This window comes from Odocoileus virginianus, chromosome 21 (assembly GCF_023699985.2).
Source record: "Odocoileus virginianus isolate 20LAN1187 ecotype Illinois chromosome 21, Ovbor_1.2, whole genome shotgun sequence".
Lineage (NCBI taxonomy): Eukaryota > Metazoa > Chordata > Mammalia > Artiodactyla > Cervidae > Odocoileus > Odocoileus virginianus.
The window spans coordinates 33303987-33321402 of record NC_069694.1 but is presented as its reverse complement, the minus strand read 5'-3'; the positions used below and the strand labels follow the sequence as shown (position 1 = coordinate 33321402).

Below are 17416 nucleotides of genomic sequence, written 5' to 3'. Positions count from 1 at the left end.
ATGAAAATAAGTAAAAAAGTTTCCAAATGTTTCATTTCAATATTTTTCAAATCATCAAAATATTAACTTTACAAGTATATAATTTTCTTCGTGGATTTACAGATTCTTTAAAGGTCATTCTTCTGCATTTTGAACAATGGATGGTTAGACACCGAGTTAAATATGAACTGTAAGATTCAAACGTTAGTTCTCTCTGCTGCCCTGACACTAGTTTCTGTTACTTTGACCATTGGAATATTATGTGAGAATTTTAATTTACAGTATTACTTGATGTCCACTAGGGGGGAACCAAACCATGAACAGAAGTATAAGCTCTGTTCCCCTAAGTAGTGAAAATCCCAAGCCATTGCAGACTGCCTACCTGATATTCACAGGTTATTCTTCAAAGTTTCCTGTTGCTAAAAGGCCAACTCCATATAAGCAAATCTGTGGGAACATTAAAGTATCAGCAGTAGACAAAAAATATTTTAGGGTAGAGTAAAATATTGTTTAGGGTTTTTGATAACTTGAGAGTTTAGTCAATTTATAGAACAACACTAAACTATTTTGAAGTTGTTTAACTTTCACCAAGTTGTATTCTTGTAAGTTTTTTAAAACACTTGACTGATTCAATAAGAAGGCAAAAGTGAATTTTGAAATAATGTAGTATGTTAATGTATTTTGGGTCATGAGGAATATTTAGAAGTAAATTTTTACTGGAACCATGCCTACCTTTTATCAGGGAATAACTAAAATCAACAGAGCTTGAAATTTGTTTCTACCTTATCATTTAAAATACCTTGTTTTGAAAATATTGGTTTCCAAAATAAACTCAACATGTACTTTGGAATTCTATGAATTTCAATGCAATATCTCTGTTATGCTTGAAATCTCTGACTTGTAAAAGATGTTCATGATATGAAGCAGTATGTTCATATACTAATATACTTGTTCCAGGTTTCTTAAAGCATTTCACATTTGGGAAACTTAATATCCAAGGAAAATAAAAGGGATTTTATTTCATGTAAATATAATTCAATAATCTCATATTGCAATATTTTTTCAAAGTAAAATGTATGCAGACTCAGATAAGAATCACTTTATAGAACTATAGATCCTAAACAATTTGTTTTTTCATATGGGCAGCTTGATTTTATTGCCAAGTTAGCACACACGAAAAAAATCACACTTCATGAAAGATGAAAATTGGCTTATTTAAAACTAACAGCAGAAACAACAAGACAGTTAAGCCACAAAGATCTACCCTGTATCGCATCTGTTTCTCTGTAAAATAAAGAGGTATTGCAGAAATGAAATGTCCACTAGATGCCACACTTCCTTTGCAGAGTAAAGCAGTTCATTGGCTTCTGGCAAGTTTTGTACAGGTGCTGTTATATCTTATAACAGTACTCTAACTCAGTTATCTTTTCCCTTACATTTGCTCTCTGATACCCCTCCCCCACTAATATGCCTGAATCATCCAAATTTTGCATAGTAGTGGTAGCTTGTAACGTTCTGTTGATATCCTTCTGTAAGTTACAGAGAGCTCATATTTACTGACTTTCAAGTCATTCTGGAGCTTTTTTTTTTTTGGTCTGGCAGCTGAATGTGGTTACATTTGGCCCTTTCATTATTTAATCTTTAAAATTACGTCTTTTCATGTATATTTACTCTGTTCTCTTTTTTCATATATGTTTATTCTATTTTCCCTCTCAAGAAGGAACAGAAAAAAAGCTAATTTTCTAAAAATATAATAAAGGATTATAGTTGAACTTTTTAGAGAACCATACTGAATGAAACTGTAACTAAATTATCTTTAGGAGTATTGGCAGTTTTGTTTGTTTTCAGAGATTATTAAAACTGAGAAAAATAAAAATCTTTCAGTTTCCTTTGACATTTTTTGTAGTCTGGATTCAATTATGAAATGAATAGACTCTAGTAAGTAAACACATATAAGGCATTATTTTACAAGCTCCTATTCTATATAGAGACAAACTTCACAGGGCTACTGAGTATTGAGCATACTTCTACACAGCGTGAGTCACAATATTTGATGTACCTATAAATTGTCAATTATGGCATCTTTATGGGAGTGTAATCAGAGGTTATCATTTGGTGATATGAAATATATGATGTACTTAACCATGGGATGGTCTGTCTTCCTCCAGATTACTGGTCACCTAGGCATTCTTCCCTAGGACAATTATAATTTTATAGCATTGTATTTTCTTAATTCTCAAAATATTTTGAGGATATGATTACTATATCTGATCACTAAGGAATCTGCAGTGAATTTTTAAAATCACACTTAAGCTGATTCTAGTTGCTGGAGTAACTAGTAAATTTATCAGTTGGTCTACAATTTTTTGTTTTTTCATTATGCTTTGAGAATTAATTTTTATAGAATTCACTTTTTAGATAACCTATTCAAAAGAGTCTTTCTCTTTTTTGATTACTGACATAAGATTGACTAAGTTTATTAGCCAGAAAAGAATGAATTCTGTAGGGAAGGAAAAACCCCAAGCAAATAGATCACTACAATAAGAGGCTAGCAAAATAAATTACTATTGTTGCACATTCTTCTCTAGTAGTTTATTTTCATGTGCCTTAAAATAGCATCCCTTATTAAAGATTTCATTCACTGGGAAATGTACACTATTGATGATGACTTTCCAAAGGAAACTAGGAGAAACAGGTCAACAAGAAAGTGACTTTGCAAAGGGGGCTCAAATAAGCAAAGCAAGATGATGTTTGACACCTCCTAAAAGCTGCTCCAAGAACAGATTGCCATGAATTCCAGCTGCTTTATGATTACCTTCAAGAAGATGCACTGAAAGCTCAAAGAACTACTTATAAGTGAAGGAAACCTAGAGGCTAAGTCCTCAAAGTGAAATTTTCCCCTCATCTGAATAATGTTGCTATGGTAAAGATACTGTAATTTATTTCCATGGAATTCTAAGGGTAAACAAACTCTGCCTTAATGACAAACTTTACCTTTGGCCCTTCCATTTTCAAGGAAATTGTACCTGTATCAGGCAGGTTTGTTTAAGTTGTCTCCTGGAACTAGAACTTGTTTATCTCAAACAATGCATCGTCATGAGGCAGCATTCTCACCAAATTCTCTAAGAAATATGTAGGTGAACCTAGATACCTTGCGAAATACTTTCCTTACTGGATCATCCTTAGTTCTTTGAAGTTCTTTCTCTGTCTCTCCATCCCAGGTCTAACGCTCAAGATTTTCTGATTCTTTGCCTACATTCTGGTCCATCCTGGAGGTATTAGCTTTGAGCAGAATTGTTTAGATGTAACTTCCAAAAGACTTCTTTGTCCTGTCCATAACAACAGGAGCCACTAAGAGTGGGGTGCTGATGAGAGGATCCTTGAAGTACTTGCATTAAGGTACTGGCAACCCCTTTAAGTCGCCTTATTTCTTATATTATTTTTCTTCTTTATCCTTCATTAGTGATGAAAATTAAATTGAAAAAATTTTTCATTTGGCAGCATTATCTTTTGTGCATATTACAGATACTATCTTTCTATATTTATATAGTTGTAAGGATTAATAATGAAAGTAAATTTTATTTTAAGAATTTATTACACATTATGAAAGTAATACATACATATGAACAATTTAAACAAGAGATATATGTCACACAGAAACTGAATTATTTCTTAAGAATCTTCCTGACAATGTAGGGAACATGGGTTCGATCCCTGGTCCAGGAAGATTCCACATGCAACTAAGCCCATGAGCTGCAATTACTGAGTCCATGTGCCTAAACCCTGTGCCCTGCAACAGGAGAAGCCACTGCAATGAGAAACCTGTGTACTGCAACTAGAGAATAGCTCCTTGCTGAGACTAGCGTGAAAGTTCATGGGCAGCAATGAAGGCCCAGCTAAGCCAAAAATAATGAATGAAAAAATGAAGCACATGTTTAAAAGATTTTCTGTGAGAAAAGGCCCAAGTTCTGGTTCCAGATTTGTCAGATTAATTGACTGCTTGATAGAAATGTATATATAGTTATATTTATATATGGGTGTTTGTAACTGCATATATATGTGTGTGTATGTATAATGGTTTATTATGAATACATTAAATACTTATTATATTCTTTTATCATTTATCAAATTATAATTATGTAGTAATTTGTGTGATTATGTTCTTCTGCTAGAGCATGTGCTCCAAGAGAACGTAGATGTCTTTCTGTTTTCTTTACTGCTGGGTCCCTGGGCCCAGGGCAGTGCTTGTCACACATAATGAATGCCAGTCTATAGGATAGATACTTTACATATTTACCTCATTTTGGTCCTCAAAATAATCCTGAAGTAGAATATCCATTTTCTTTATAGATGAGATATCCAAGGACCCAGTACAATGTATAATTTACAGAGACTGTTTCAAACCTAGGCTTGGCTGACTCCAAAGCTCATACTCTCTCCCTTCACTGTGTTGCCTAGACTTTGAATTAAGCATGATATTGTGAATCTTAACTAAACTTTTAAGTAATGCAAGTGCATTTTTTATGCCAAAATTTTGGATATATTTTTAGACCATATTTTGACTGCAAGAACATATGTTGTTCTTGTAATCCTGAATATTTAAACAAATTAATAAAACTCCATTGTGAATATCAGCTGCTCAAGAAAACTTCAAAATAATTAATGTTATAACATTATAATATTTAATTACAGCCCAACTAGAAAAATATGAATTCAAATTTAAGAATGGAGAGGACTCTCCATCCACTGTATACAAAGAACAAAGGCTCATTTAAATCTGGCTATAAGTTCGTGGCAGTCAAAAGAAAAGACAGATAAAATCAATTATATATTTCTTGAGCAATCATATATTTCTAGAGTAAGAGCACATTTTTTTCTACTTCTTCAAGGAAATCAAAATATTTCCTAGCAAGCTTTAAAATAAATTTCTCACATGGAGCTCCTTAAAGGGACTATAGAGTTTAGTTTGGAAAATAATCTCATTATTCCTACAAAACTTAAAAACCCTGTGTCTTAAGTAATTTTTCACTTAAAGCAAATGACACAACGAATAGAAATGATACAACCTGATAAAGATAATTCTTTGGGGGTTCAAGGCACAAGACATGTTCAATATTAATATAGAGGTTCATACTTCTCCAAGCTAGTCTTTCCTGTATTTGGTAGGCAGAGATCTAGATCTTAAGAGATCTCTTAAGATCTCTATCTCTCAGGGGTGACTATGTATATTTACCCCTGGATATACATATTGTGAGTAATCCCTTCCCCTTGTATGTGAGCAGAATTTGGAACTCTGATAGGATGGCACTCCTGTGACTATGTTCATTTTGCAGATATAATTAAGACTTGCAGATATAATTAAGCTTCCTAGTCAATTGAGTTTGAATTGATCAAAAGATTACTTGAGGTGAGTCTGACCTAATCAGGTGAGCTCCTAAAAGAGGTGGAAAGATTTTCCTTCTGGCCTTGAAGAAGCACAGGGCCACATTGTGGAGAGGAGCATATGTCAGCCAATTGTGGAATGCTTCTAGGAGCTCAGACTGATGTCAGATGCCAGCCAGCGAGAAAGCAGGACTTTAATAATTCCACACTTGCAAGGAACTGCATTCTGCTAATAACCAGTAAGCTTGGAACAGTACTCTGAACCTTGAGTTTGAGCCATATGACTTGTCTTGAACCACGGGAGAGTAGCAAGTGTAATACAAACAGGGACTTTGCTCATTGGGGCTTGCTTCTCCTGCTGCTCATGAGAATTCCATACCCACCATGGTGTGAATGAACCTGGCAGGATGATCAGATCTGTGGCTCACTTACCTTGTGGCATCTGTTGATAACGAGCCAGTCTCCACACATGTGAGTCAAACCTTGAATGCCAGCTGACCACAGATACACACAGTAGGCAACCTGGTTTGCCTGGAACTTTCTGAATTTTAGCACTGAAAATCCCATGGTCTAGGAACCTCCTCATTCCCAGGAAAACTGAGATTGTTGCTTACCCTGGATACATGACTGAACCCAGCCCAGTCCAGCAGAAGAACCACCATCTGAGCCCAGCCCAGATTTCTCACTCACAAAATCATGTGCTAAGACATGGTTAGTTTTTGTTTAAGCGTTAAGTTTTGGCATAGTTTGTTGTGCAGCAGAAGCTAATGATACTTTTAGAGACCTGTCTAATTCACTTGGTCTTCCCAGGTGGCGCTACTGGTACAGAACCTGCCTGCCAATGCAGGAGCCATAAGAGATGGGTCCAATCCCTGAATTGGGAAGATCCCCCTGGTGGGGGGCATGGCAACCCACTCCAGAATTTTTTCCTGGAGAATCCCATGGACAGCAGAGCCTGGCAGGCTACAGTCCACGGAGTTAATGAAGAGTTGGACATGACTGAAGTGACTTAGCACACATGTTAGTTCACTTACCTCATTTTTGAGGTGAGAGTTGAGATTCATAGAGATAAAGTGACACACTCAAGGTCACATATCTGCTAAGTACAGTTTGTCAACAAAAAAAAAATCAAATACAATATTAAGGAATTCCAGGGGCTTCATCTCCCAAAGGATAATATTTGAATAGTAGTATACAAAAAAATCCACAGCTGGTGAATATCCAATTGTGACATGAATGTGGTGAGACTGTATAACGCAGCATTTAAGAAAGAGTTTTAAACTCAAGATGTGTGAGTTCAAATAGGTCTAAGTCACTGCGACCTTAGACAATTTACTTAGCCTCTTTGATCACCAGTTTCCTTGTTTATGTAATGGGCATACTTGTTCTTACGTCATAGACTTGATAATGTGAGAATTAATTTAATATGATAATGTAAAGTAGTATGTATGGTGCCTCGTACATAGTAAGGGCATCATCAATATTTGCTGCTGTTGTTGCAAGCGTGCAGGTCACAGCATCATTACAAGCACTCAAGTTTGTGGTGTTTTAATATCTGGTTTTGGGCAGTCCTGGTAGTAACCTTGTATTGAGTCTTTTCAGTCATTAGTCCTAGAGAAAATATTAGATTAAGAAGCAGTGAACCTACTTTTAATTATTTTGTGCCTCATTTTTCTTATATTTACAGATGTAATATCAAGAAGCTGTAATTCAACAGAAACTGAAATTTCATTTATAATAACCTCTTTTCTGTTGATAGCCATTTAAAAAGAAAAATCCCCTACATCCAGATTTCAGTTAAAAATTTTCCCTCATTTTTATTTGCAGCTATTAGTCATTTTATGAGAGAGTTTCAGATAATTATAAAATAATAGAACTGATGGGATTAAATAATAAAATGTTTAACAAAACTTGTTTTAAAATTGTTTAAAGATGAGAGGTAACTCAGAAACCAAAGGACACTAAAATATTCTGATTGAACCTATCATCATAATGAATGGCAAGCTGGTACAGTTAAGAAGCGGAAATCCATTCAGGTAACCAAAAAAAAAAAAAAAAAAAAAACCAGGACACCAGCTGTAACCCCCCAGCTGCAGATAGAAGAAAGAAAGATTACAGAAGAAGCATCTTAAACTTCTCCGTACTGTAGTTTTTGTGAATGACCATTGTAGTGTCTCTGGTATGGGAGCACATTAAGAAGAAAAGACGAGATCAACACCGTGACCACACCACAAGCCTCAGGAAAGGCATTGTCAGTTTATTGTTGAAAGCACATTGTTTAACATTGCACCGAGGAAAATATCCCTTGGTATTTCAGGGGGAAAGTTGCATCTCCAAAGCTTCCTCTGCTTACAGTTGTCTTCTCACAAATTCCATGGTAATCAACCCAATTCTCAATAAAGTGGTATCTCTGTGGGCATCTAATTTAAATAATCAATACATAGAATCTACATAGAATTTTTTTTGAATAGAAAAAAATTATGGTCTCTGAATTTGACATTAGTATGTTTTCACGCTGTGGAATAATATTGTATTTAAGAAAACTTTAGATATAATTTCATTTCAGTAAATAAAATTTTACTGGAAGATAATGTAATTAGGTTTTACTTAAGAGTACAAGTTGTTCTTTGCAATACAATTAATATTCTCTCACAATATTGTTACCAAGTAGACTGAAACAAAGAAGCTCATTTACATTTTTATTTTGAAAGTAACTGTAAAAGACCATCTCTTTAACCCCGTGTAGGCAGAATGAATTACTTGGTGTTTTAAAGGTCCTTAAGTGTGTCCTTGTACAGGGGAAAGCTCTCTATTTATCTGTAGGACAGGTCTAGGACACAATAGTGTCATTACTAACTTGGCCAAGTAGCCCCACCAGGGAGCCTTCATCCTTCCCTGGTGAGGCCAGAATGAGTTGGTAGTTCAAATTCCATTGCCCATTCAGTCTCCTGAGACTTCAAACGAGGGAGCCAGTTATGATGGTGGGTGCTGGGTTGTAGACTTGTGTCCACCATTAATCAGACTGAGTCTGCCTCCAGTTCAAATTATAAACTCCAGTGAGTGACACTCAGGTGGCGTGGCTTTCCGTCAGGCCTGTATGGACTGAGTTTGAACTGATGAACTGACATTCTGCAACGGAAAGCTTGTTACTAGTCCCCTGAGTTTATCAAAAGCCACCAATTACTTCTTTGGTGGACTACCTTATGCAGCAGCTTTCGTTTACTTTTATATAGCCTTTTCAAGAGCGGGGCCTGATAGTAGTAAAAAAACGATCAGAAATTTAACACACATAACTAAATAATAGCATGTTTTCTTCTGTGAGAGGTATTATTTGATTAAATGAGTAAGTGAAAAGTATCTGAAATTTAAATTTTCAACTATCTTATTTTTAAAATCTATTTATTTGACTTTAGGTGAAATATGTATATAGAAATGACTCTAGACATTTGAAAATATTTACCTGGGACAAGGAAAATTATAAATTTAGGACAGTGTGTATGATAAACATTGTTAGGTTATTATAATGCTTATTTGCTGTTGCTGAAAATTTTTTGTGAATTAGCAGGTTTTACTCAGAGACGTAAATACCATAGACTAGCATAATTAAATGTTGATTCAATAGCTTCCCTTTAAAAAGGAATAGGATTAAGAAGAGGTCTTGTTCTAAACTCCTTCAACAGTTTATACGAAAACTTTTTAACTTCAAAGTGATTTTTAAATCAAAGAGATAGAGAGAGACCTGAATTCACAGTCCAAACTATACTAAAAATATATAATTTTTAACAGATTATTCTTATAAAACCTAATCAGTGATCAAAACGTTGCAGTGGTTTTACTTTTGCCCCTAGAATATGTATGTGCATTTTATATACTGATGACTCTTTTACTCTTGTAAGAACCACATCCAGCAATGAATCACATTCTTTGAGTGAATAATTCAGTCCTTGACGCCAACCTCTGAGGGGAATATTGTGGTCATGCTGTCTGAACAGTGTGGTAGCTATGGCTACCTATATAATTCTTCGCAATGAAAAAAAAGTGACAATGACATTAAATTTAATCAGGTTCCCCTTTTCTTCGGTTCCCACTGGGATGAGCCACTAGTGTCTTGCCTTAAATATTCAAAGGCCTTCCTGAGTAGTTTGCATGTGTTCATATACTGGGACAATGTCCTGCTAATACAGAACAATAGATCTGTCATGTATATCTCCTGCAAGTAGATGTGAGCCTAAAGTTACTAAGTATCGGGCTTATGGGCTGTCTTCCCCTCAGTGCCCATCTTTACTTAAGTCTTAGCAAATGGCAGTAGGGAAATGCACATAGACCAAAATATGATGAACTTGATCATCAGAGTTGGAAACGCAGAAGAATTGTGTTTGCTAAATATTTATAAAACTACCCATCATTATTTTCGTCATATTTCACCTGATATGAAAGACACAGTACAGAATATCGTATGATTGAAAACATTTGAAACCCACAGCTTAACTCATATTTAGGGACAGCAGCCTATATTTATGCCCTTGTATTTCTGCAGAACACTCAAGTGATTATCACTTTCTTTAAAATCATAGTTAAGAAATTATGAGATATATTTTTTATTTCCATTATGCATTTCTGGAAGGATGGTAATAAGCTAACTTTTAATATTCCAAGAATGAAAAAAATAAAAGTATGTTTGTCATAATCATCTGTGATTATGTCTGCAACAGATCTGTGCAATTCAGACTGCTCATAAACTCTGATTGCTCATAATTTTGATATTTGGAGAAACTGAAGAGAGATGCAAATTCTCTTCTTTCTTCTCTTTGTATTTTTCAGGTAGTCAAAACCAGCCAAAAAAATAAAGGCTAACCAACAAAACATTATTTCTAGGAAAGAACCACATTTTGCGAGTAATTAAGAAATGTACGTGACACTTTCTATTATTTAAATGGAGTAACCCTGTCTTAGGTTACATTTAATCCATTAGTACTTCATATTAAAAACTGACTCTGAGAATCTTTTGATAGCATTAATTAATATATTTGTGTGGCATATTAGAAATCTAAGAGCAATATTTACATTTTTTTCTAGCCATAATATAATGAAAGTGAATTTTATAAGTCTTTTAGACCTTTGAAGATACTTGCATAATCTACTTGTTAACTTTCTTCTATCATATATAATTAAAATAGAAGTGGAAATGGAATATGTGGTAAATACTGAACATTTCTTTGTTTTATTTTTCTTCTACCTTCTTGTCCCTTTTTATTGAGTCTTAGATTTTGTCAAAATCTTAGGATTCTTTGTCTCATAGATATGCACGTATTAACTTCTATTAACATCTATTTCATAGAATAAAAATAGTTCATTGCACAATTGAAAGCATGATCAATCCCTTTATAGCTTTATGCTTTCATTCACTAGGTAGGTGTTTGAAGATGGACAGCTTAAAATGGCTTCTAATGTCTAGATCATAGTCAAAGAAGTGAGCTTATCATAAATCTATAAGAAATTCCTCTTCTAATGACATACCATTGACCTCGGAGTCATGAAAGAGTTCAAGGTCAACCAGTGAGACACTCACAGTGATCAACTATTTTTGACTGACTGACACTTGTTTTTTAACCTTTGAAAATGTGATTTCATGTTTATCAAAGTTTGACATAGAGCATTGTGTGCAATAGAGAAATAGGGACCTTAGGCTCTGGCTTTCTAATATAAATTTGACAGACGATATATTGGCATCCCCTTTAGGACAGATCAGTGACAACGGGGCAGGAGGTCAGGAATGAACAGGATTACTGAATAGATTTCAGTCAGAGAAGACAGGTTCCACAGGAAAACTGCCTTTCCAAGTGGTTCCATTGGTAGACCTAAGACATTGCGATTCTAGTCTCTCTACTCTTCCTACTGTTTGGCAAGAGGGAGATAGAAAATATCAGTACCCTATGCTTATCTGCCAGAGGTGGCATGAGATTATTGTTCAGGGTACAATGGAAAGGAATCTAGAGAGAGAGTTTATGTGGGTGCCAAGACTGATCCTAGAAAAAGAATAGTAGGAAAAGTTTGTCTTTATGACTTTTTATGCTTTGGCACTTTGTTTTTCCTTCCTCATGATTACTCTTCTTGAATATTTCTTGCATTTTGCTAATAAGGTGTTACCTGATAATGCTTATTATCTAACCTATTCCAGAATATCTGAAAGTGACTTAAAAATTCAGCCTTCTTAAACTATGTAGTACATACCTGATGGACCACTGTCTCTTTCTTTCCTACTCGGTCCTTGTTTTGACAACAGGGAACAAAGTTTAAAACTATAATGTGTTTCTTTATCACATTTTTGCCAGTGGGTTTGTTTGCATGGAATCCTTCAATATGAAGGAATTGATCAGTGAGAAACTGGAATGCTACTTCAGAAACTTACTCTGTTCAGTTCAGTTGCTCAGTTGTGTCCGACTCTTTGTGACCCCGTGGACTGCAGCATGCCAGGCTTCCCTGTCCATCAGTAATTCCTGGAGCTTGCTCAAACTGATGTCCATTGGGTCGGTGATGCCATCCAACCATCTCACTAGTTTAAAAAAATCCTTACTAGTCTTTGCATTAAATTTGGTGATTTCTTTGGTACTCCTTATATTTCAAAGAAGTCACACTGAAAATTATGTCATTTGAAAAAAAGCAGCATTTCAGAAAAATGCCCTTTAAATAATATAAAGTCCATGAGGAAAAACTAGTTAAAACATATTTTAAAATATATAACCTCATTATATGGACATTTAAACTGTTAATATTTAGACTATAATTATTATTATTATAGATGATAGTGTGATTAATGCCTAGTATTGAATTTTCTTTGTTGTTTCTGTTGCTGAACCCTTTGAAAGTCTCAGACATCATATCTTCCTCTTCAATGTCTTATTGGGGGTTTCCCAAAAGCAAGGATGCTCTCCTACAAAATCTCAATACTATTTTCTCAAGAATTTAACAGTATAATAATAGCTTCTAAAATGTAGTCCGTGTCCAGATGTCCTCAGTTGTTCCCCAAATACCTTTTATATAGCTCTGTAGTTTTCCTTCGTCCTTTCCTGCCTCCTCTTTACCTACCTCCTCCCTCCCTTTCCTTCTTTCCTCTCTGTCAATCCAGGGATCAGTCGAGGATTACACACTGCATATAGTTATCATTAGATTAAAGAAGACTGTTTAGTCTCCTATTTAAATAGTCTCCTTCAATCTAGAATATTCCTACTCCCACTATTTTGGGGTTTTTTTCTTTATAATGACCTTTGTGGGGGCTTCCCAGGTTGCTCAGTGGTAAAGAAACTGCCTATAATGCAGGAAATGTGGACTCAATCCCTGGGTGGGGAACACCCCTTGGAGAAGGAAATGACAACCCACTCAGGTATTCTTGCCTGGGAAATCCCATGAACAGAGGAGCCTGGCGGGCTACAGTCCATGGGATTGCAAAAGAGTCGGACAAGACTTAGCAACTAAACAACAACGTTGACCTTTGTATTTTTGAACAGTTCAAGCCAATTGTCTTGTAGACTTTTCCATAAAATGGATTAAAAAAAAATTTCTCATTGCTATATTCAGGTTAATAATTTTTGATAAGAATGCTATGTAGGTTATATTGAAGATATTCACACTGGAAATATATGCTTTTTTAGTTGTATACAAAAGACACATATTCACCTATTTTGAATGACTTGTTCAAAATTTTAAAAAAATTATATGCCAATTAGAAGGAAAAAATAGTTTATATCTTGTTGATTATGGATGAAGTAAGACATCCTGTAATTTCCATCTTGGCTAACTATAATAAGTTTTGATAAGGAGTAGAACGGAATCTTAGACATTTTCTTTACCATCTTTGAAACAGTGTTTATGAAGTTTAAATCATTGGCTGAAAAGTAAATAATTCTGGCAAACTACTTAGGTATTTTATAGTATCTCAAAAAGGCTAAAAAAAATCTACAAAACTGTCACATCACTTTTTAAATTTACTGTTTAATTGGAGGAAAATTTCTTTACAATGTTGTGTTGGTTTCTACCGTGTGTGTTAGCCGCTCAGTACTGTCTGACTCTTTGTGACCCTGTAGACTGTAGCCTGCCAGGCTCCTCTGTCCATGAGATTCTCCAGGCAAGAATACTGGAGTGGACTGTTATTCCCTTCTCCAGGGGATCTTCCAGACCCAGGGGTCAAACCTGGGTCTCTGGCATTGCAAGCAGATTTTTTACCGTCTGAGCCCAGTTTCTGCCATTCAGCAACACGAATCAGCCATGGCTGTACATACATTCCCTCCCTGGTGAGCCTCCCTCTCCTCCCCTCATCCTGTGCCTCTCGGTTATCACAGAGGACCAAGCTGGGCTCCCTGTGTCATAGAGCAACTTCTTAACACGGTATCTGTTCTACACATGAGAGTGTATATTCATCCCAGTCTCTCCTTCCCCCCATTGTGTCCACAAGTCTGTTCTCTACATCTTCATCTCCATTCCTTCCCTGAAAACAGGTTCATCAATTCAATTTTTCTAGATTCCATATATATGCATTAATATATGCTATTTTTTTTCTGACTTACTTCATTCTGCATAATGGTACATATATACAATGGAATATTACTCAGCCATAAAAAAGCATATCATTTTTTTTTAAGCATATAGATTTTATAGGTTTGTCTTTTTGACCAGCTAATTTTATAATATCATAATGATTTATTTTGTTTTGTTAACTGAGTCTCAAACATATGCTTGTAGAATTCATTTCAGGAGAGAAGTTTCTTTGCTCAGGAGTATAATTAAGATGGACCACTGTAATATTTTTGAGGTTCTTGGACTCATAGGGGACTTGAAATTTCAATACTTAATTGAAATTAACATGTTAGAAATATGAATTCATGGGTGTGTTTGCATACTAGCTTTTGCTGATTGAAAAATGTCCAAAATATTTAGTTAAAGAAATTTACCGGCACAGTTTGAGTATACCAATAATGTCAATCTGAAGGTATGCTCACCTAGTATTCTTTAACTAATTATCAATTATAGATACAGAAAAAATTTATTAGGTGATAAGCTAGAGGGTTTTTTTGCCCCAATTTAGTTGACATTTGTCAATCTTCAGGCAGCTCAGCATCTCAGTCTGTCTTTAATTGCCCTCCCATCTTTCTACCAGAGAATTTCCATTATTTGTTTACTTGATGAGAGACAGAACTCACTTCCCCCTGTGAAAACTGAAGGATTCAGTTTTCTTTCTCCCTAGTGCAGCCAAAGAGCAGCAATGTGATTTATACCTAGTCACTTAGACACATCTCTCTCTTTCAGGACTTTGGAATATTGAATAAAAGGTACAAAGAATAGCTGAAAGTTATTCATTGCATGTGTGGCAATATGCTGATTAAATCCTCCATGTTTAGGGACCAGAGCTATGGTTCATTTGGCCTCAGAAGCCCCCACCTCCTGCTTATAAAACCTGATCCTTCAGCTACTGTCAGTTCATTGATTTGCTTCTAGTATATTATCTTCTGCTAAAGTTAGTTACAGTAAGATTCTATGGCTTGACATCAAGAAACATTTCTACTGAAGACAACTGGAAAAAAAGTTTTTGTAATTTTTTTTGAAATGATAATCTGAGGATGTAACACTTGATTTTAAGGTTTACGTGATTACAAATGAATGCAGCTAAGCAACAAGGATAAATCAACTTTAGCCCATCAATTAGGAGAGATGAAAAGAATAAACAAAACTCTAAGGATAGAAGGGTAAACTCTCTTATGCATTGTTGAAAAATTGATAATACTAATCTATCGTATCAGTTTGGTTCAGTCGTTCAGTCATGTCCAACTCTTTGCAACTCCATGGATGAGGCAGCATGCCAGGCTTCCATGTCCATCACCAACTCCTGAAGCTTGCTCAAACTCTTGTCCACTGAGTTGGTGATGCCATCCAGCCATCTCATCCTCTGTCATCCCCATCTCCCCCTGCCTTCAATCTTCCCCAGCATCAGGGTCTTTTCCAATGAGTCAGTTCTTCACATCAGCTGGTCAAAGTATTGGAGCTTCAGCATCAGCATCAGTCTTTCTAATAAATATTTGGGACTGATTTCCTATAGGATTGACTGGTTTGATATCCTTGCAGTCCAAGGGACTCTCAAGAATCATCTCCAACAACACAATTCAAAAGCATCAATTCTTCAGCACTCAGCTTTCTTTATGGTCCAACGCTCACATCCATCCATGACTACTGGAAAAGCCATAGCTTTGACTAGACTTTTGTTAGCAAAGTAATGTCTCTGCTTTTTGATATGTTTTCTAGGTTTGTCTTAGCTTTTCTTCCAAGGAGCAAGTATCTTTTAATTTCATGGCTGCAGTCACCATCTACAGTGATTTTGGAGTCTAAGAAAATAAAGTCTGTCACTGTTTCCATTGTTTCCCCATCTATTTGCCATGATGTGATGGGACCAGATACCATGATCTTCATTTTTGAATGTTGAATTTTAAGCCAGCCTTTTCATTTTTCTCTTTCACTTAAATCAAGAGGCTTTTGAATTCCTCTTTGCTTACTACCATAAGGGTGGTATCATCTGCATATCTGAGGTTATTGATATTTCTCCTGGCAATCTTGATTCCAGCTTGTGCTTCATCCAGCCCAGCATTTTGCATGATGTACTCTGCATATAAGTTAAATAAACTGGGTGACAGTATACAGCCTTGATGTACTCATTTCCCAATTTGGAACCAATCTGTTGTTCCATGTCCAGTTCTAACTGTTGTTTCTTACCTGAATATAGATTTCTCAGGAGGCAAGTAAGGTGGTCTGGTATTCCTGTCTCTTTAAAAATTTTCCACAGTTTGTTGTGATCCACACAGACGAAGGCTTTAGTGTAGTCAGTAAAGCAGAAGTAGGTATTTTTTTGGAATTCTCTTGCTTTTTCTGTGATTCAACAGATGTTGGCAATTTGATCTCTGAATCCTCTGCCTTGTCTAAATCCAGCTTTAACTTCTGGAAGTTCTTGGTTCACATGCTGTTGAAGCCTTGCTTGGAGAATTTTGAGCATTACCTTGCTAGTGTGTGAGATGAGTGCAATTGTGAGGTAGTTTGAACATTCTTTGGTGTTTCCTTTCTTTAAGATTGAAATGAAAACTGACCTTTTCCAGTCCTGTGGCCACTGCTGAGTTTTCCAAATTTGCTGGCATATCGAGTGCAGCATTTTCACAGCATCATCTTTTAGGACTTGAAATAGCTCAGCTGGAATTCCATCACCTCCACTAGCTTTGTTCGTAGTGATACTTCCTAAGGCCCACTTGACTTCAGACTCCAGGATGTCTGGCTTTAGGTGAGTGATCACACCATCATGGTTATCTGGATCATTACAATCTTTTTTATATCATTCCTCTGTGTATTCTTGCCACTTTTCCTTAATATCTTCTGCTTCTATTGGGTCCATACCATTTCTGTCCTTTATTGTGCCCATCTTTGCATGAAATGTTCCCTTGGTATCTCTAATTTTCTTGAAGAGACCTCTAGTCTTTCCCATTCTATTGTTTTCCTCTATTTCTTTGCATTGATCACTGAGGAAGGCTTTCTTATTTCTCCTTGCTATTCTTTGGAACTCTGCATTCAGATGGGTATATCTTCCTTTTCTCCTTTGCCTTTTAGCTTCTCTTCTTTTCTCAGCTATTTCTAAGCCCTCCTCAGACAACAGTCTTGACTTTTTGCATTTCTTTTTCTTGATGATGGTCTCGATCACTGTCTCCTATACAATGTTATGAACCTCCATCCCATAGTTCTTCAGGCACTCTAGCGGATCTAATCTCTTGAATCTATTTGTCACTTCCACTGTATAATTGTAAGGGATTTGATTTAGAACATACCTGAATGGTGTAGTGGTTTTCCCTACTTTCTCAATTTAAGTCTCAATTTGGCAATAAGGCGTTCATGATCCGAGCCGCAGTCAGCTCCTGGTCTAGCTTTTGCTGGCTGTAGAGAGCTTCTCCATCTTTGACTGCAAAGAACGTAATCAATCTGATTTCGGTATTGACCATCTGGTGATGTCCATGTGTAGAGTCTTCTCTTGTGT

At 35.8% G+C, this 17416-nt stretch overlaps 1 long non-coding RNA gene across 2 annotated transcripts in view; it reads left to right on the top strand.

Annotated features, from left to right (window-relative positions):
* Positions 1-17416, top strand: part of LOC110133103 (uncharacterized) — a 243503-nt gene that overhangs the window by 80153 nt on the left and 145934 nt on the right. The window contains exon 2 of one of the 2 annotated variants that reach the window (XR_011482513.1): positions 3201-3378. The exons of the other annotated variant lie outside the window; for it this stretch is intronic. This is a non-coding gene — a long non-coding RNA (uncharacterized lncRNA). The remainder of the gene's footprint in view (positions 1-3200; positions 3379-17416) is intronic. 2 annotated transcript variants of the gene reach the window in all.